Source organism: Euleptes europaea, chromosome 12 (assembly GCF_029931775.1).
Source record: "Euleptes europaea isolate rEulEur1 chromosome 12, rEulEur1.hap1, whole genome shotgun sequence".
Lineage (NCBI taxonomy): Eukaryota > Metazoa > Chordata > Lepidosauria > Squamata > Sphaerodactylidae > Euleptes > Euleptes europaea.
The window spans coordinates 6,586,455-6,606,912 of NC_079323.1; the positions used below are offsets into that span (position 1 = coordinate 6,586,455).

The 20,458-nt window shown below is 46.0% G+C and overlaps 1 protein-coding gene across 1 annotated transcript in view; it reads right to left on the bottom strand.

Annotated features, from left to right (window-relative positions):
- TENM4 (teneurin transmembrane protein 4) overlaps positions 1 to 19,905 on the bottom strand; it is a 450,745-nt gene extending 430,840 nt beyond the window's left edge. The window contains exon 1 of the mRNA XM_056858091.1: positions 19,853 to 19,905. The gene's annotated coding sequence lies outside the window, so the exon portion shown is untranslated. The remainder of the gene's footprint in view (positions 1 to 19,852) is intronic.
- Positions 19,906 to 20,458: the final 553 nt, after the last annotated feature.

The window sequence follows — 20,458 nt, forward strand, 5'->3', positions numbered from 1 at the left end:
GACTCTGATCTGGAGAACCGGGTTTGATTTCCCCACTCCTCCACATGAGCGGCTGACTCTAATCTGGAGAACCGGGTTGGATTCCCCACTCCTCCCCATGAAGCCTGCTGGGTGACCTTGGGCCAGTCACAGTTCTCTCTGAACTCTCTCAGCCCCACCTACCTCACAAGATGCTTGTTGTGGGTTGAGGAAGGGAAGCTGCTTTGAGATTCCTTTCGATAGAGAAAAGCGGGGTATAAAAAACAACTACTACTTCTCCTCCTCCTCCTGAGGTCCCTCCGCTCCCTAAATCCGACTTTCCCAGGCTTCACCCTCAAATCTTCAGGTATTTCTGAACCCAGAGTTGGCAACCCTACCTCCGATGCAAACCCCCCCCAGCAACAAAAGCCTATGAAGTGTACACCCCCTCCAACCCATCTTCCCCTGACACTTTGTTCCCAATTCATCTTCCCATATGGTATTGGATTTTGATGCTCCAGGCGTAAAAAGCATAAAAGGCGGATGGATTCCCTCCAGCCATTTCTTCTCTACAAAACTGTAAATTGCCTTGGCAATTGGCAAGCCGTTTAAAACGCTTTGTTAGGTTGGGAAAGAGATTGGGGAGGCAGAAATGTGTGTGGGGGGGTTGAGGGTTGGGGGTTGGGAAGGAGTGCCTTTTCTAACTTTCAAGCCCTGAATGCCATCAGAAAAGCCTGATCTGAATTCTCCATTCGCTACTTTTTTTTAATCGCTGCCGCCATAGCATCTACCCATTTCTACAAAGCCATCTCCATAAAAGAAGCGAGACTCAACAGCTTTATGATAATTATAAAGCTGGGGAAAATTTTTGGGGGGCATTAATAAGTCTACTGTTATCGTCTCTGCCTTTAAGGGGGGAAAATGCAGTGTTTTTTCTTCTGAAAGCCGAAATACAAGAATGCGTTTTAAAGACACGCTTATTGAAGAACGCCGTTCAAAATCCCTGCCAAGTACTCCTCAAGACCAAACGGCACTGTGGAAGATTGCCGTCGATAGCCGGGCTTGATTGCCGGGCTTCTTCTGAGCTGCCTCTGGCTTGAGATGCATATTAATGTATTTAAATTTCAGAGCAGGGATACTGTGGTTTAAAAAGAAAGACGGCACATAGGCAAAGAGGTTTCAGATGCGGATGGTACATGTCGCTCCTGATAATGGTGTGCCTTGGCCACTGTGTGAACAGACTACTGGACTTGATGGACCTTGGTCTGATCCAGTATGCCCTTCCTTATGTTCTTATGCCTATTATATTAGTTGCTGTGGAACACAGGCAGGATAAATACTGCTGCAGTCGTCTTGTTTGTGGACTTCCTAGAGGCACCTGCTTGGCCACTGTGTGATCAGACTGCTGGACTTGATGGACCTTGGTCAGATCCAACATGGCTTTTCTTAGGTTCGTATGTTCTTATGTGGTGACGGCTTCCAACTTGGAAGCCTTTAAGAGGGTAGTGAACCTGTTCGTGGGGGAGAGGGGTATTCATGGCTACTATTCAAAATGAATACTAGTCATGATACGTACCTATTCTCTCCAGGATCAGAGGAGCATGCCTATTATATTAGGTTCTGTGGGACACAGGCAGGATAATGCTGCTGCAGTGGTCTTGTTTGTGGGTTTCCTAGCACACAAACAAGATGACTGCAGCAGCATTAAGAGGGGTGTGGACATGTTCATGGAGGACAGGGCTATCCATGGCTACTAGTCAAAATGAATACTAGTATGCATGATGCATACCTATTCTCTCCAGGATCAGAGGAGCAGGTCTATTATATGAGGTGCGGTGGTACACAGGCAGGACAATGCTGCTGCAGTGGTCTTGTTTGTGGGTTTCCTAGAGGAGCCTGGTTGGCCACTTTGTGAACAGACTGCTGGACTTGATGGGCCTTGGTCTGATCCAGCACAGCCTTTCTTACATTCTTATGTTAATAACACTAGCACAACGTCCAACAATGTGTAGACGCAATGGTAATCTTCTGTGTTAAGGAGAACTTGTCTGCCCAGTAGCACACAATGAAACAGTTCCTTGGTCACATTTTTAGTTCCAAAAAGCACGTTGGTTTACTTTGAACCATCTGCGTAGGTGTATGAGTTATTCTTAGAAGAATGCCACCGCCAAAGGAAGTATGGTATTTCAAAAGAACGCTGTACAGTTCTTCAGAAGGAATTATCCTTTGGTTATATAACAGTGACTTTTGAGCAGAGACTGTGGGGAAAAGCATTCCCGTAACACTTCCGTCGATGGAGAAGTAAAACAAGGAGCGCAAAGTGTTTCAGAGGCCTTAAGAAGGAAAACCTGGCAGCGGTATAAAACTTTTTCTCGGCAAAGAATATGATCGTCGTATAACGGTCCTGTTTTAGAACACTGGAATTCACAAGTAGGTAGGCAGACAAATTTTCAAAGCCTGGTAAAATCTCATGAAAATTGTACTCTGGATTAATCCCAAGGGATGTAAAAACTTCATTGCAGGATCAATACCTCTGGGGGCCGAACAGACTGGAGTGCTTGGGTGGACCTCTTCAACATCTGAACGTATGGCATACAGATGACGATTCCATATGGACATAGGTATTTGGAAACCTTTTACAGGTGCCTATGTGTAGACTTGCCACTGTTTTTCTATTTTCTATTTCTTTTCTGTTTGGGGATTACAATTTTAAAAAAAAATTAAGAAGAAGAAGCTGGTTTTTATATGCTGACTTTCTCTACCACTTAAGGCAGAATTAAACCAGCTTACAATTGCCTTGCCTTCCCCGCTCCCTACAACAGACACCCTCTGAGGTAGGTGGGGCTGAGAGAGCTGTGACTAGCCGAAGGTCACCCAGCTGGCTTCAAGGGTAGGAGTGTTCATCAGATTAGCCTTCGCCACTCACGTGGAGGAGTGGGGAATCAAACCCGATTCTCCAGATCAGACTCCACCACTCCAAACCACCGCTCTTAACCACTACACCATGCTGACTCACCAATTGGAGACCTCTTCAATGGGTGGACCTCTTCAAGTGAGGGTCAGTGTCTATTTGAGGGATGAAACAGCAAGAAAACCAAATCAAGGCTGGTTTCAAACAAGCCATTTGAGCATTCATAGTGGGGCAGAGAACATTCAGAGAAGCCAGGATAAGAAGCAGGGACGGATTTAGGAAAATAAGAATATGGTGAGGAGCTGAATACAGCTATCACAGAACATGGACACCCATGGACACATGCCTTCTACTGAATCAGACTAGGGCTGTCGATTCGGTTCGGCCCGAACTGGAAAAACAGCCGAATTTCCCCTAATTCGGCGGTTTTAGTTTGGGATGAACCGAACTCAAAAAATGGCGGGAGACCGGGGGAGCCGAATTCAGCGAGTTCGGGAGTTCACGAATAAATTCAGCAAATTCGGGGCGTCAGTAAGCAGCATAACCATCAGTAAGCAGCATTCTCCTCCCCTGGCCAATCGGTGGCCAAGTTGGGTCTTCTTCTGGCCAATCAGTCAGGATTGGGTACTGGAGGAATCAGCTGCTGCGCGGCCCGGCCGGGGAGAGAGAGAGAGTGAGAGAAATCCTCGTGGGGGTGTGTGCTTGTGCACATTCGCTCTTTTCCGTGGCTGCAGGGGGCGCATTTTTTTGGGGTAGAGACCCCAAACTTTCAGAGGAGCTTCAGACGAGCCTTCTTAAGAGACCCCCCAAGTTTTGTAAACATTGGGTCAGGGCCCCCCGAGATATGGGCTCAACCCCTTTTCCCTCCCCCCTTTTCCATTTCCGTGGCTGCAGGGGGCGTTTTTTGGGGGTGCAGCCCCCAAACTTTCAGCATAGCTTCAGACGAGCCTTCTTAAGAGACCCCCCCAAGTTTTGTAAAGATGGGTTCAGTGGGGGCAGAAATATGGCTCCCCCTTTTCTCTTTCCGTGGCTGCAGGGGGTCCATTTTTGGGGGTGCAGCCCCCAAACATTCAGCATAGCTTCAGACAAGCCTTCTTAAGAGACCCTCAAAGTTTTGTAAACATTGGGTCAGGGGGTCCCGAGATATGGGTCCCTTTTCCCTATTGGGATGAATGGATCACCCAATCTTATATGCATCTCCAGAGCGGCAAATCCAAGGCAAACCTCCCGTGCTTAAATAGAATCATATTGGATTACCCAGTCCTCCCAGCCCCTCCAGATGGAACAGAAGACAGCCACAGTAAGACCCCTTTGGGGGCTTTAACCTACAATTTTTCTCCTGTGTGTGTGTGTGGGGGGGAGGGAGCAGTTTCTGGGGGGGGGAAGCCAAAGGGGGCTTTTGCCCGTTCTGCCTGGGGTGTGTGTGCCCCCTCGAGTCTCTCTCTCCCTGGTTTGAGAGGGGGCTTCAGTTGTGAGTCCTCAGGTTTTCCCTCATTCATACAACCGTTAGGTCTATTTTGATGCTTGCTCAAAACTGGTTTTCAAATGGTGACTTAAAGAATGCATTTGCCTGGTCTCGAGTCCTATGCAAAAGGGGAAATTCGACCCCCTCCTGCTCATTATGCATAGCTAGCTGCCTCTGTCCCTTTCCATGGTTTGCAAACTCCCAGGTGTCAGGTGTTGCTTTGCATGTTTGAAAAGGTGTTGCTTTGCAGTTGTGTTGCTTTGCAAACTTCTTAGCACCTGCCCTGCCCTTTGCATGTTTGCAAAGGTGTTGCTTTGCAGTTGTGTTGCTTTGCAAATTTCTTTGCACCTGCCCCGCCCTTGCTCTCATCAGCTGTTTGTCAGGGCTGGGAGCTTTGTGCATGGGCGGCAAGCTCTGCTCAGAGATGCACATTAAGGGTGGGGGGACCCTTTTCGGGGCCCATATCTCAGCCCCCCCTGACCCAATCTTTACAAAACTTGGGGGGTCTTGCAAGAAGGGTCCTTTGAAGCTCCGCTGAAAGTTTGGGACCTCTACCCCCAAAAATGCCCCCCCTGGAGCCACGGAAAGGCACGGTTGTGTTTTTAATGGCTTTATTAGGCCGAATTTTTTTCCCGAACTTTGAATTCTTGCCGAATTGCACGGACTCAAAGTGGGGGAGTTCAGACTTCGGCATATCCCAAATCCAGACGGGCCGAATTTGACCGAATCCGAACTATACCGAATTTTTTTTTTCAACAGCCCTAAATCAGACCATTGGTCCATCACAGTCAGTATTGTCTACTTGTACTGGCAGTGGATCTTCAGGGTATCAGGCAGAGACCTTCCACATCCCCTGTTGCCAGGTCCTTTCAACTGGAGATGCCAGGGGTTGAAGCTGGGACCTTCTGCATGCCAAGCAGATGCACTACCAAAGAGCCACGACCCCTCCCCAGAAGAGGTACATCCTTGTCAGGTTCCAGGAAGGGGAGCCATAAATCATGGAAGAGGCTCCAGCTGGTTTTTATATGCCGATTTTCTCTACCTTTTTAAGGAGACTCGAACTGGCTTACAACCACTTTCCATTCTTCTCCCCATAACAGACACTTTGTGAGGTAGGTGGGGCTGAGAGAGTTCACATGAACACATGAAGCAGCCTTATACTGAATCAGACACTTGGTCTATCAAAGTCAGTATTGTCTACTCAGCCCAGCAGTGGCTCTCCAGGGCCTCAGGCTGAGGTCTTTCACATCACCTACCTGCCTAGACCCTTTAACTGGAGATGCCGGGGATTGAACCTGGGACCCTTCTGCATGCCAAGCAGATGCTCTACCCCTGAGCCACAGCCCCCTCTGTTCAGAGAGAACTGTGACTAGCCCAAGGTCACCCAGCAGGCTTCAGGTGTAGGAGCAGGGAATCAAACCCAGTTCTCCAGATCAGAGTTCACCTGCTCTTAACCACAATACCACGCTGGCCCCCTGATTTCCAACCCCTGGCAGTCAACAGTCCCTGCCTGTGGGCAGTATCATGTGACCATATTATTATGCATGCACATCTGAAATACAGAATCGGGCACCAGTGCCCAAAATTCATAGGGTCAACTCCACTCTCTGATTAAGAAGGCATGGCAGGAACCAAGAAACTGTGGGCCCTTAGCAGAACCATGTGCTGGAGCTTATCATGAGTGGTCTTATTTCCTCATCCACCCCTGCCTGTCCCCATCATTTACAAGGTTTCCAGACATGAGTCAGGAGAGATTTTGCAAATCGCTCTTGTCATCGCAAGGGAGTTTACTTTTCATGAACACTCGGATGCCTGCTGGTTTTGAATGAGCAAGCTACAGTTATGGAAATTAAACAGGTCAAACTAAGGACAATTTAATCTAATACAATAGGTGGGGTAAGCCAGCCATAATCGGTGATGCATGCCATACATCTGGTACTGGAGAACTGGATTTGATTCCCCACTCCTCCACATGAGCGGTGGAGGCTTATCTGGTGAACCGGATTTGTTTCCCCACGCCTCCATGTGAAGCCAGCTGGGTGACCTTGGGCTAGTCACACTCTCTCACCCCCACCTCCCTTCTCAGGGTGTCTATTGTGGGGAGGGGAAGGCGATTGTAAGCCAGTTTGATTTTTCCTTAAGTGGTAGAGAAAGTCGGCATATAAAAACTACTACTACTACTTCTACTTCTTCTTCTTCTTCTTCTTTCTATGTGATTTTGCAACTGTGCCAAAGATAAACAAGAGTGAGTCTGGTCAATGCATGGGTCACAGTTTCAGAGGCCAGCCGTCTTGTTCTAACGCAGAGAAGCTAGACTGTAATGCAGTAACACCTTAGAAAGAGCCCCGTGGCATAGAGTGGTAAGCTGCAATACTGCAGTCCAAGCTCTGCTCAGGACCTGAGTTCAGAAGTCGGTTTCAGGTAGCCGGCTCAAGGTTGATTCAGCCTTCCATCCTCCCGAGGTCGGTAAAATGAGTACTCAACTTGCTGGGAGTAAAGTGTAGACGACTGGGGAAGGCGATGGCAAACCACCCTGTAAACATAGTCTGTAGGGTTGCCAGGTCCCTCTTCGCCACCAGCGGGAGGTTTTGGGGGCAGAGCCTGAGGAGGGCAGGGTTTGGGGAAGGGAGGGACTTCAATGTCGTAGAGTCCAGTTGCCAATGTGGCCATTTTTCCCAGGTGACCTGATCTCTATCTGCTGGAGATCAGTTGTAATAGCAGGAGATCTCCAGCTACTACCTGGAGGTTGGCAACCCTAATAGTCTCCCTAGTAAATGTCATGATATGACATAACCCCTTGGGTCAGTAATGACACAGTGCTTGCATAGGGGACGACCTTTACCCAACACTTTAGAGACCAGCATGATTTTCAGGGTATAAGCTTGTGAGAGTCAAAGCTTATCTCCCGAAAATCTTGTTGGTCTCTAAGGTGTTACCAGACTCCACTCTAGGTATTCTCCTGAGAATCCAGTGTTTGCTGCCATAATGGAAGAAAGGTGGAATAAGCCCTTTAAGCATTCCCAGTTTCCTGGCGTCTAACTTTCTGTTTCTTGGGGGGCGGGGGTTCCAGTTATGCACACGTTTTGCTCCCTCTAGTGGTCAATCCGATATAACATCATTTTTTTATGAAGCGCAAAAAGCGGCTGATTTCAACTACAGGGAGAAACGCTTCATTTACAGTTGTGCAATGTCGAATCGACCACTAGAGGGAGCAAACTGTGTGCGGAACTGGGGGGAAACACCCTTGCAGAAACAGGAAGCTAAACGCGAGGAAACTGAGAATGCAAAAACGGCTATGTAAATAAAACTACAGAGGTAAGAGATATTGGGGACCGGTTCAAAGACAGGGAAAATAATAGGGATGATGAACTTCATGGACACATGAAGCTGCCTTATTCTGGGGCAGATAGGGTTGCCAGGTTCCTCTTCACCACCAGTGGGATGTTTTGGGGGCGGAGCCTGTGGAGGGTGGGGTTTGGGGAGGGACTTCAATGCCATAGAGTCCAATTGCCAAAGCAGCCATTTTCTCCAGGTGAACTGATGTCTATTGGCTGGAGATCAATTGTAATAGCAGGAGATCTCCAGCTAGTACCTGGAGATTGGCAACCCTAGGGGCAGACCACTGGTCTATTAAAGTCATTCCTGCCTCCACTGACCAGCAGTGGCTCTCCAGGGATGCAGGCACTACTTTTAACTGGGGTTGCCAGGGATTCAACCTAGAACCTTGTGCATGCAAAGCAAATGTTCTACCACTGAGGAGCACCTTCTCCCTGAGAGAGATGGCAAACTTTCATTCCCAAGACAGTCTCATCAGCTTTTTTTCTATTTTACCTTCAAAGCTATTCTTCCACTTCATTCCTACATGTCCTTTGTGTTTTAGCTTTGTCCAGCCCCACGGGGGGAAACTCAAGATCAAAAAGAAAGTGATGAAATTCATTTTTTTTGCACAACGGCATCGCCTGAGGATTTGGGAGATGTCACGAAACTCCAGAGAGCGAAACCCTGGGACTATGGGATGTGTCACCAAGTTTCTGTGATGGAATAAAAGTGACAGCAGCCACACAGACGCCTATCCGGCGAGAGATAGAAGTTTCCCTTTGAAGTTGAAGCAAGCCATGGTGGATTCGGGGGGGGGGGACCGTGAGGAAGGAAGAGAAGGCAAACGGTTCAAAGAAAAGTTCAGGAATCAATGTAGGTCTTGTTCACTTGTAACATGAAGATAAGGCAAAACAATATCTTGGGATTCTGAGATGGAAGAAGGAAAATCTATTCCAAAACAGAATTTCTCCCTCCTCCTAAATAAGCAGAGATCCCAGCACAGGAAAGGGAGAAAATATTCCTAGTCAGGGTCAGAGCCAATCTACACATTTATTTATTTATAAGAACATAAGAAAAGCCCTGCTGGATCAGACCAAGGCCCATCAAGTCCAGCAGTCTGCAGTGGCCAACCAGGTGCCTCTAGGAAGCCCACAAACAAGACGACTGTAGCAGCATTATCCTGCCTGTTTTCCACAGCACCTAATATAATCGGCCTGCTCGTCTGATTCTGGAGAGAATAGGTACACATCATGACTAGTATTCATGTTGACTAGTAACCATGGATAGCCCTATCCTCCATGAATGTTTAAGAACATAAGAAAGGCCCATCAAGTCCAACAGTCTGTTCACACAATGGGTCAGGGTCAGAGCCAATCTACACATTTATTTAGTTATTTATAAGAACATACGAAAAGCCATGCTGGATCAGACCAAGGCCCATCAAGTCCAGCAGTCTGTTCACACAGTGGGGTAGGTGGGGCTGAGAGAGCTCCAACAGAGCTATGACTAGCCCAAGGTCACCCAGCTGGCTTCATGTGGACGAGTGGGGAGACAAATCTAGTTCACCAGATTAGCGTCCGCCACTCATGTGGAGGAGTGGGGAATCAAACCCAGTTCTCCAGATCAGAGTCCACCACTCCAAACCACCGCTTTAAACCACTACACCATGTGGGCTAAGCTTTCTGGATATGTGTGAATGAATCCAGATGGGTCTTTTTGTACCATTAGACTGTTTTCTTGCTGCTGCTGCTCCGCATCCACAACTGTCACTCATAGTTAAAATGAAAAAAAAAATATGATTGAGTTTTCTGAGCTGAGAATGGCTACTTAGATATCTTGGTATGCCTTCAGCATCTGCCCATGAAACCAGTGAATGCTGTGATCAGTTCCTCCTCACAAATAAAGACTGCTGACTGCAGCTGCACAAGAAGCAGGCAATGGATCCAATATTGGTCATTTAAAGGAAGTATTCAAACGTTCAGCTGAAAAGAGAGAGTAAACTGCAAGCAATCCTGTGCTTGACATAAAGGTTACTATAATAACCTGACCCTATCCCCAGGGGATACGTGCCTTCTTACTTGAAATTGAGAAGATTTATTCAATTGTGTTACTTATTACATATTTCCAAGGCACCACCTGGCCCTGTAGCATAAGCAGTTATTTGTACAGGTGCAAGACTGCTCGGCCTGGAGCTCAAGGCAAATTTGGACAAAAAACACGCAGGAATTAATCTTGCACATACGAGAGGAAGTTTCACTGAGATGTGTTTGCCTGACAATGGTGTTTGTGTCAGAAAGTTGTCAGCACGCCTGCTTGCTATTTAGGGTGGTGGTGGAAAGCGCCGTCCAGTTGCAGCCAACTTACAAAGTTTTCAAAGCAAGAGACGTTCAGAAGAGCTCTCTCAGCCCCACCTACCTCGCAGGGTGTCTGTTGTGGGGAGGGGAAGGTGATTGTAAGCCAGTTTGATTCTTCCTTAAGTGGTAGAGAAAGTCGGCATATTAAAACTAACTCTTCTCCTCCTCCTCCTCCTCCTCCTCCTTCTTCTCCTTCTTCTTCTCCCCATCTAAACCCACCCAGTTCATAGTAGCAGCAGCTTGTGACCAGTTGCAATTCAACACCAGAAGCCAATCCATCCAGACCCCTGTGCGTACCTTTCATCAATCATACAACTGCCTTCGCCCTTGGCACCGTCTAAATGTATGTACTCTGACTGCCGTGGGCTGACTCGCGAGGCCCTCAACCTATGAATACAGGAACTCCGCAGAGATTGAGATAAGCTGAGAGGGATGCTGTTCTGCAATTACTGTGCAAGCAGGATGAAAGGAAGGCAGAGTCACAGCGATGCCCATTGCAAGCAGTTACATCACATAAGAGGTGTGTGTGCTGATCCAATTTTCTGCAGGATGGAGTTGAAAAGGTATACCATGCGAATGTACGAGAATCAGGTGCTAATGCATGAGAAGGGAAGAAGAAGATAAAGAAGACGAAGAAGAGTTGGTTTTTATATGCCGACTTTCTCTACCATTTAAGGGAGACTCAAACTGGCTTACAATCACCTTCCCTTCCTCTTCCCACAACAGACACCTTGTGAGCTAGATGGGGCTTAGAGAGCTCAAAGAGAACTGTGACTAGCCCAAAGTCACCCAGCTGGCTTCATGTGGAAGAGTAGGGGAAGCAAGCCCGGTTCTCCAGATTAGCATCCACTGCTCTTTAACCACTTCACCACGCCGGCTTCCCAGGAGGTGGGAAAGACCTCTTTTTTTCCCTGCTGGACAGCGGCTGCCAGTCAGAGCAGGTAATACTCAGCAAGGTGGGATTAATGTTATGACTCAGTATCAGTCTCCTACATGGATTCTGAAAACTTCAAGCTTCTGGTCCCCATTCCTCCTGAGTAGAATGCCCAGCCCAAATCAATCCCCAATTCTGCTGCATTGCATAGTTCATATGTTACTCATAGTGTATTGGTTTAATGGAGATAAGGAATGTTTTAAACGTCCGTCCATCCATCCATCCATCCATCCATCCATCCATCCATCCATCCAGCTAGCTATCTATCTATCTTACTGTTTTGATGATTGAAACATTCTGCCACCTTGGGAGGAAAGACAGCATTGAAATGTCTTAAATAAATAAATAGGGAGAACATAAAAGAACTGCATCAGTCACTGAGAGATAACAATAAGGCCAAGGTTGAAGGTGAGAGCAAAGGTAAAAAAATATGTTTTATTACTCAGTTGAAAATTCCCTACGGGTAACAAAATTCCCTATGGGTAACAAAAGGTCAGACTTCCACAACACAAAGTGCTAAGAATTCCAGATCACTACTGTTGAGGCTGGCAAGAGTTTTGTGAAACAATGGCCATTTTTCTCCTGCCGCTGTTCCTAGCAGCGTTGAAACATTTCATCCAAGCCTTATGAACCTGCTTTTTCTTTCCTTACCCACTTGTATCCCAACAAGATATCACAGGGGAAAATGGCTCTAACTTGAGTTGCTCCAATGTTTGTATTGACACTTGTCAATATAGTGATCAGGTTTAATTTATGTAAGATTTTTGAACATTGCCTTAATGTTGTCACGTGACAGCAGGAACCCAAAATTTGCAAGCCATCCTAAAGTTGGGAATTGTAATGCCCAACACTTCATTGCGAGAAGAGAATTAAAGCGCTGCAGTAAACGGGAAGGGAAAAAAGAGAATAAGAAAATTATCTACGTGTCACTGATCTTATACTCTTGTTGAAGGAACACTGAAAGAGTACCAGATTCCCCCAAAGAAGCTTGATGGCAAAACGTGTAGTGAATTTTTAGCTGAGCAATAAAATCTATTTTTGTGCTTGACTCGGCACCATCGGCCTCGGCTCTATTTTTATCTCTCCCTGAATAAATAAATAAAATTCACCTTTTGGGAGACCTCCTCTCAACTCTCCACTCATTCCAATGAGGCTACTCAAGGCTGCAGTTTTAACTACCTTCGCCCATCTTTGCGGCTTGAGCTCACACATCCTGAGAGGCCTAAATGAAGCCAACGGATTAATTGCCTGCAGATGTTTTTTTGCTATTTCTCTTCGCTGTGCATATTTCTTAAAGCCACTGAGGTCCCCCCCATCTTTAAATACAAATACCATATAATATTAAAATGAACAAACAAAGGCTAGCAAATTACACTCATCATGGAAGGATGAATAAGAGGGGCGAGGCTGTGGGTCAGTGGTTGAGCATCTGCTTGGCAGGCAGAAGGTCCCAGGTTCAATCCTTGGCATCTCCAGTTAAAGGGACCAGTCAAGTAGGTGATGTGAAAGACCTCTGCCTGAGACCCTGGAGAGCCATGGGGAGGGGCCGTGGCTCAGAGGTAGAGCATCTGCTTGGCATGCAGAAGGTCCCGGGTACAATCCCTGGCATCTCCAGTTAAAGGGACCAGGCAAGAAGGTGATGGGAAAGACCTCTGCCTGAGACCCTGGAGAGCCACAGCCAATCTGAGTAGACAATACTAACTTTGATGGACCAAGGGTCTGATTCAGTAGAAGGCAGCTTCATGTGTGTACGTGTGTTAATTATTCATTTGTGGAGAGGCTGTAGCTCAGTGGTAGAGCATCTTCTTGGCATGCAGAAGGTCCCAGTTTCAATTCCCAGCATCTCCAGTTAAAAAGGACTAGGCAGTAGGTAATGAGAAAGACCTCAGCCTGAGATCCTGGAGAGCCATGGGGTGGAGCCATGGCTCAGTGGTAGAGCATCTGCTTGGCATGCAGAAGGTCCCAGGTTCAACCTCCAGCATCTCTAGTTAAAGGGACCAGGCAAGTAGGTGATTTGAAAGACCCCTGCCTGTGACCCTGGAGAGCTGCCGCCGGTCTGAGCAGACAATACTGACTTTGATGGACCAAGGGTCTGATTCAGTATAAGGCAGCTTCATGTGTTCATGTGTTCACTGGTAAAAAGCTAGCATGGCAGAAGAGAACACTATCTCTTGCAAAAAAGAAAGTCTTATGCAAGTTACACATGATTAGCAAGCAGGAAGCAAGCGCTACAGATTTTTCAAGATTTTGGTAATTGAATCCACCGAGGATAATGATGCTGACCTTCCCATTTGGAAATAAACTAGGCATTCAGCTCCTAAGTACTGTTTGCGTTAATTCTAATTGCCCATACAGAGCTCCACGGCACGGTTCTGATGGGAAGACCGAGGAACAGGTAAATAATGAGTACGATTAGCCAGCTTTACATCAACAAAGCGAGCGGCATTTCTGGACCAGGCAAATTCCAGATTTCAGCATCTGGATGCCATTGCTTCAGTATGCGCCTTTCCCTTGATGTGGCAGAGCACAGGCATCAAAGTGTATTGGGAGGACATAAAAATCTGTTTTGGTTGGGTTGAGACCGTAAGTCCATTATTCTGTTTCCAAGTCAGGTATTTCTGGAGCTCATCGGCAGAACGTCCTGACCTGGATAGTCCAGGCTAGCCCGATCTTGTCAGATCTCAGAAGCTGAGCATGGTAATTTCAAAAGAAATGGAAGTGCTATTTTGACTATGCCAACTTGAGAGTTTAAAATAAGATATTTATATCTGAGGAGTTATAGGTGTAAGGATTAAATGAAGATTTGTAAACAGAGAATAAATGTGGAGAGAATAATAGTAGAGTTGTCGTAGGAAGATAAACAAGAATAAATCAGAAATAACAGATATGGTTTATAATGTTAGAAATCAGAATTTGGAACCTGGAATAACTAGAAGATTGGTAGTGCAAAAGACTTATTATACGAAATATAGTTAAGATAAAATAGTTTATTATTATGTATATAAGTTAGTGTATTGATTAACCACTGTGTTATTTAGAATTGTTAACTGACCTCCCTGGAAGAAGCTAAATCTGTATGTGAATGTGTATGTGTACGTTAAGTGTTTGTAATGTTTAAAATATTAATTAAAAAAAGAAGCTAAGCATGGTGTAGTGGGTTAAGAGTGGTGGTTTGGAGTGGTGGACTCTGATCTGGTGAACCAGGTTGGTTTCCCCACTTCCTACACATGAAGCCAGCTGGGTGCCCTTTGGCTAGTCACAGTCTCTCAGCCCCACCTACCTCACAGGGTGTCTGCTGTGGGGAGGGGAAGGGAAGGTGATTGTAAGCCGGCTTGATTCTTCCTGAAGTAGTAGAGAAAGTCGGCATATAAAAACCAATTCTTCTTCTTATAAGCAGAGTTGCCCCTGATTAGTACTTGGATGGGAGACCACCAAGGAAGTCCAGCATTGCTCTGCAGAGGCAGGCGATGGCAAACAATGGCCATTTATGCAGGGTCAATTCTGCTCCTTGCTCAATACTGATTTTTTAAATCTGACCTTTAAAATGACTATTCACAATCCCGATGCAAGAGGAGAAAGTCAAACAAATTCCACCCCCCCACACACACACTCGCCTGCTCCTTCGTTCCTTCGCTTGCATAGCTATTAGCAATAGTCATTTGCACAGCTAAGCCACGGCTGGGATTCTGCATGCTTCCTTGAGTGAATGTTTCGATGCAGGGGTGGAGCAAATACAAAAGGTTGTGTTAAAGGGGCTCTTAAGAAATGTGAAACAGGTATGCACCGGCTTCGCAGTGACATCTGGAATGATGGTTCAGCATGAAGAAATTTAAAAAAATATGTGGGGCACTTCAGCCTGGAACGTGCTGCTAATTACCAAGCATAAATAGCCAACCACTTCTGAGCGCCTCTTGCCTTGGAAACCCTACAGGGTCACCATAAGTCCGCCGTGACCGGACGGCACTTTCCACCCCCACCATTTGCAGCAACCAGGCATGCTGAGAACTTTGCGTGACACAAACACCATATTCGGGCAAACGCCCGAGAAGTCCCAGAGCAGCTACACAAAGGGAGGCAATGCCAAACCACCTATGCTCATTTCTCGTTTGGAAACCCTAAAGAATCCACAAAAGTTGGCAGCGACTTGACAGCACACTCCATCACCATAAGCAGGGTATGAAAGCAATGGCTACCTGACGTTCAAGACCTTTGGCCATAGAAGGTCCTTTTAATAAACATGGCTGACAGCCTGTGATAGACCTATTTTTCATGAATTTGTCTAACAGCCAGCAGGCACTGTAAGTTAATTACACATGTTCTGAAGAATCATAGAATCATAGACTTGGAAGGGGCCACACAGGCTATCTAGTCTAACCCCCTGCTTAATGCAGGATCAGCCTAGAGTAGTGGTTCCCAAAGTGGGCAGTACCACCCCCCTGGGGGGCAGTGGGATTACCTAGGGGGGCACTAAAAGGCAAGAGGGCAGCAGGGGGGCATTAGAGGTGGGCCCCTTCAACTGTGTTGTTCACTAATTTACGATAGATCATGCTATGGCACCATGCTGGCAAATTTGGTGGAAACTATCAGAATTTTCCCCCAGGCTTTGAGGAGCTGGTACCACTGGATCATGTTCATCAGTTTTGATGAATACATTTCAACTAAAAAGTTTTAATTTGATTTTGAATAGATGTGCAATTAATTGTGACTGTTTTGAAATTTAATTGTTATTATCTTCTTTAGTGCATCATGCAAACCTCCGTTTTGAATAATGCTTTTTATAGGATAGTGTAGGGGGTGCTGGGGTTGAGTTTGTGGAACCAAGGGGGTGGTGGCCCAAAAGGTTTGGGAACCACTGGCCTAGAGCATCCCTGACAAGTGCTTGTCTAGCCTCTGCTTAAAGACTGCCAGTGAGGGGAGCTCACCCCCTCCCTAGGTAGCTGATTCCACTGCTGAAAAACTCTTAGCATAATTTTTTTTCTTAATATCCAGCTGGTACCTTTCTGCTCTCAATTACAATCCATTATTGCGAGTCCTATCCCCTGCTGCCAACAGGAACAGCTCCCTGTCCTCTTCTAAGTGACAGCCCTTCAAATACTTACAGAGAGCAATCATGTCCCCCCTCGGCCTCCTCTTCTCCAGACTAAACATTCCCAACTCCCTCAGCTTTTCCTTGTAGGGCTTTGTCTCCCTGATCATCTTCGTCACTCGGTGGCTCATGAAAGCTCATACCCTGCCAGAAATGTTGTTAGTCTTTAAGGTGCTACTGGATCCTTGCTCTTTTCTAACGTTCAGAAAAAGTATCAACAACATCTGATGAGCTTGCTGCATATAGATTTTGATGCATGTAAATTTTGCCTTCTGCCTATCTATTGCATTTTTATTCCATCATCTCTCCAAAGAGTTCATGGTGGCTTGCATGCTTCTGCCCTGCACTATTTAATTCTCGTAACAAGCATCTTGTACTTTGGTCTTTGCATGCAATTATCAGAAACGCAAAGGTAAAGCCACAAGTCAAAACAGAACTTCAACCATTCCTCACGGCAATCAAATCAACGTGGGCATGAATTACCTCTGTGAATAATTTGAACTTTGAGAAGTGTTGGCCGTCATCTTGTGTTTTATACTTGAAGAATGACATTACTATTGCATTACTGATCTTTTGTATGAAGGCCCAATCAGCCACTCAATAAATCAATATTTATTGTGGCATAGCCATGCTAACCATTGTGAGTAATTGGTGTGTATCCAGCATTACTGCATTTATTATTCACTCCACGTTGGAACCTTTGCTCAGTGGATTGAATATTGTTGCAGTTTGCATTACGCACCGTTGTTTATATCCGCATCTGGCATGATGTATTTCTATGTTTAATGAAAGTTGATTTATAGAGGCTTATATTGAATTTGTGCCCCGTGCATCGGGAAATGGGTTACACGGCACATTTTGATTTACAAAAGAACGACTTTCTGATTCTTGCATTCCTAAACTCGATGCCAATTTATTGGATCAACACCTGCTTTCACTGGGAGCTCTCCAAGGTCCCATACAACCCCACTGCCATACTTACGAGTGGGAAGCTATAACTGTTTTTATTTCCCCCGTCCTCCAAGGGGCTTTCCTGGACATGTATTTTAACCCCACTACAACCTTATGGGCCCTCACCTGGATGGCCCAGGCTAGCCCGATCTCGTCAGATCTCAGAAGCTACGCAGGGTCAGGCCTGGTTAGTACTTGGGAGCCAGTGTGGTATAGTGGTTAAGAGCAGTGGTTTGGAGAGGTGGTTTGGAGCAGTGGAATCTGATCTGGAGAACTGGGTTGGTTTCCCCACTCCTCCACATGAAGCCAGCTGGGTAACCTTGGACTAGTCACAGCTCTCTTAGAGCTCTCATAGCCTCACCTACCTCACAAGGTGTCTGTTGTGGGGAGGGGAAAGGAAGGTGATTGTAACCCACTTTGATTCTCCCTTAAGTGGTAGAGAAAGTTGGCATATAAAAATCAGCTCTTCTTCTTCTTCTTCTTGGATACCTGTGGGCACCTTTGGAAAACTGAAATAGGGTGGTGGGCGCAACTCCACAATGGCTGCTGCAGGAGATGGGCCAATCGCAAAATGGCTGCCACAGGAGGCAGAGCCAAACACACAGAGGAAGCCCAAATGCATGAGAGAAGAGGGGAAATATAATAAATATAAATATAATAAAAGAAGAGTGACAAATAATACAACAAATACTCTAGTGGCAACTGCTTCCAAGACAATGCTATTTTAATCAGCATAGCCAATTGGATCTTCAATGGCCAATGAGAAAACCTGCTGGGCAAGAGTCCCACCTGGCCCCACCCACTTTCTAAAAACACTTGGTGGGGACAAAAAAAGCCAGCAGTAAACACCATGTTGGAAAACCCCTGATCTAAGGACAGGCCAACCATTAGGTCTGTCATCTTACATGCTCCGTCAACTGTCCATGCCCCTGATGTGCAGGAGACATCCAAGTAAAGAACATGCTCAATCTAACACAGCTGCATCTCCATAGATATATTTTTGGTGCCAGAAATTTTACACCTTTTGAAAAACCTCTGAGTTTGAAATCTGGTTCTGTCACTGTATGCTGGACATGGATGTTAGCCAATAGCCCCTTGGCTGCTGAACTCTGAAATTATACTCCGTCAGGTAAGTGATTTCCCCAAACGTCACCTTTACACTTACACAAATCCTAGAGTGTCTGTGGTAGAAGCAAAGTCATTTTCCAATCAATACCGATTCAGAATGGATAACAAGGAAAGTCTGGGTACCTTATTGAATGTTGATTATAAGATATTCACAACAATTTTAACTGAAAGACTTAAGAGATGTATATCTAGACCAGTGGTTCCCAAACTTTTCAGGCCACGCCCCCCCCTTGGATCCACAAACTCAACCCTGGTGCCCCTCTACCCTGACTAACAACACAGTTGAAGGGGCCCATGTCTAGCACCCCCTGCTGCCCCTTGCTTCTTAGTGCCCCCTGAGGTAATCCCACTGCCCCCCCAGGGGGTGGTACTGCCCACTTTGGGAATTTATACACACTGATCAGACCGGATTTATTCCTAAGAGACAATTAAAGGATAATGTTCGGATTGTTCTCAGCGCAATTAATTATGCAAACTCCTCAAAAATTAAAACTACCTTTTTGTTTTTGGACGCTGAGAAGGCACAAGAACATAAGAACATAAGAAAAGCCCTGCTGGATCAGACCAAGGTCCATCAAGCCCAGCAGTCTGTTCACACCGTGGCCAACCAAGGGCCTCTAGGAAGCCCACAAACAAGACGACTGCAGTAGCACCATCCTGCCTGTGTTCCACAGCACCTAATAGAATAGGCCTGCTCCTCTGATCCTGGAGAGAATAGGTATGCATCATGACTAATATCCATTTTAACTAGTACCCATGAATACCCCTTTCCTCCATGAACATGTCCACTCCCCTCTTATAGCCTTCCTAGTTGGCAGCCATCATCACATTTTGGGGCAGGGAATTCCACAATTTAACTATGCGTTGTGTGAAAAAATACTTTCTTTTATCTGTTTTGAATCTCTCACCCTCCAGCTTCAGCAGATGACCCCGCTTTCTAGTATTATGGGAGCGGGAGAAAAACCTCTCCCTGTCCACTCTCTCCAAGCCATGCATAATTTTATAGACCTCTATCATGTCTCCCCTCAGCCGCCTTCTTTCCAAGCTTAACAGCCCTAAGCGTTTTAACCGTTCCCCATAGGACAGTTGCTCTAGTCCCCTAATCATTTTGGTTGCTCTTTTCTGCACCTTCTCAAGCTCTGTAATATCCTTTTATAGGTGTGGTGACCAGAACTGTACACAGTAGTCCAAGTGTGGTCTCACCATAGATTTGTACAAGGGCAGTATGATATCAGCAGTTTCATTCTCAACTCCTCGTCTAATTATGGCCAGCATGGAATTTGCCTTTTTTACAGCAGCCGCACACTGGGTTGACATCTTCGTTGACCTATCCACTACCACCCCAAGATCCCTTTCTTGGTCTGTCGCTGCCAGCACAGATCTTATCAGTGTATATATGAAGTTGGGATTTTTTGCCCCAATAGGCATCACTTTACACTTGCTCACAACATCTCTTGAAGGTTTCTTTTTAAGACGCTCAGATATTTAAACGGTGGAACTAAATATACAAGAGCTATTAATAGCATTTACTCTAAACAATATGCCTGGCTTCTCATCAACGGTAAACTCACAGACACATTTCAAATTGAAAAAAGGAACCAGACAAGGCTGTCCTTTATCTCCTTTGCTTTTCGATATTTCTTTGGAAATATTAGCTAAGAAGATAAGTGCTGACCCATTAATAGCTGGGCTAAAATATGAATACCGTGAATACAAAATTGGGAGGGGGAGAGGAAAGGCTGGGTACCTGGCTCCATTACAGCGGACTCAGAGACAGTGGCGATCCGTGGCTCTGTAGATCTCTTCCTGGTGTCATCTATCGTTTCAAAGGCAGCGCAGAAAACCATTCTAGGAAAGAGAAAGAGAGAAAAAAATAGAGAAGCATGCCATGTGTGTCAAGAGGCGACCATCTTCCTCAGCAGACCTTCCCCGAGCAAATGGAACAGATACATAATTAACAAATTAATTAGGCGGAGAAATGGTTGGGAGTTCTTTGCGCGGCGAGGCCAAGTTGGAAAGAAATGCTTCAGCATCTCCAGGCCTCAGAGCTGTTCAAATTTTGCATCATTTTTCTGCGAACAAGATACTGTTGGACCAAGAAGGAGAATGTGACCTTGGGACAGGGGGGAAAAAGCCACATGGGGTTGCTAATGGAGAATTAGCCAGAAGATTCCATTTTCAGAAGGAACATTCATACCCTACAGCAGGAGAGTCTAGAAGTTTCACCCATAGCTCAGCCCACGACTGTCCCTAGAATAAAAGGCACAATTTCTGCCTTCCTAAGTCAGCCCTAAGAAGAAGAAGAGTTGGTTTTTATACACCTTGGGAGGTGGTGGGCTCTCCTTCCCTGGAG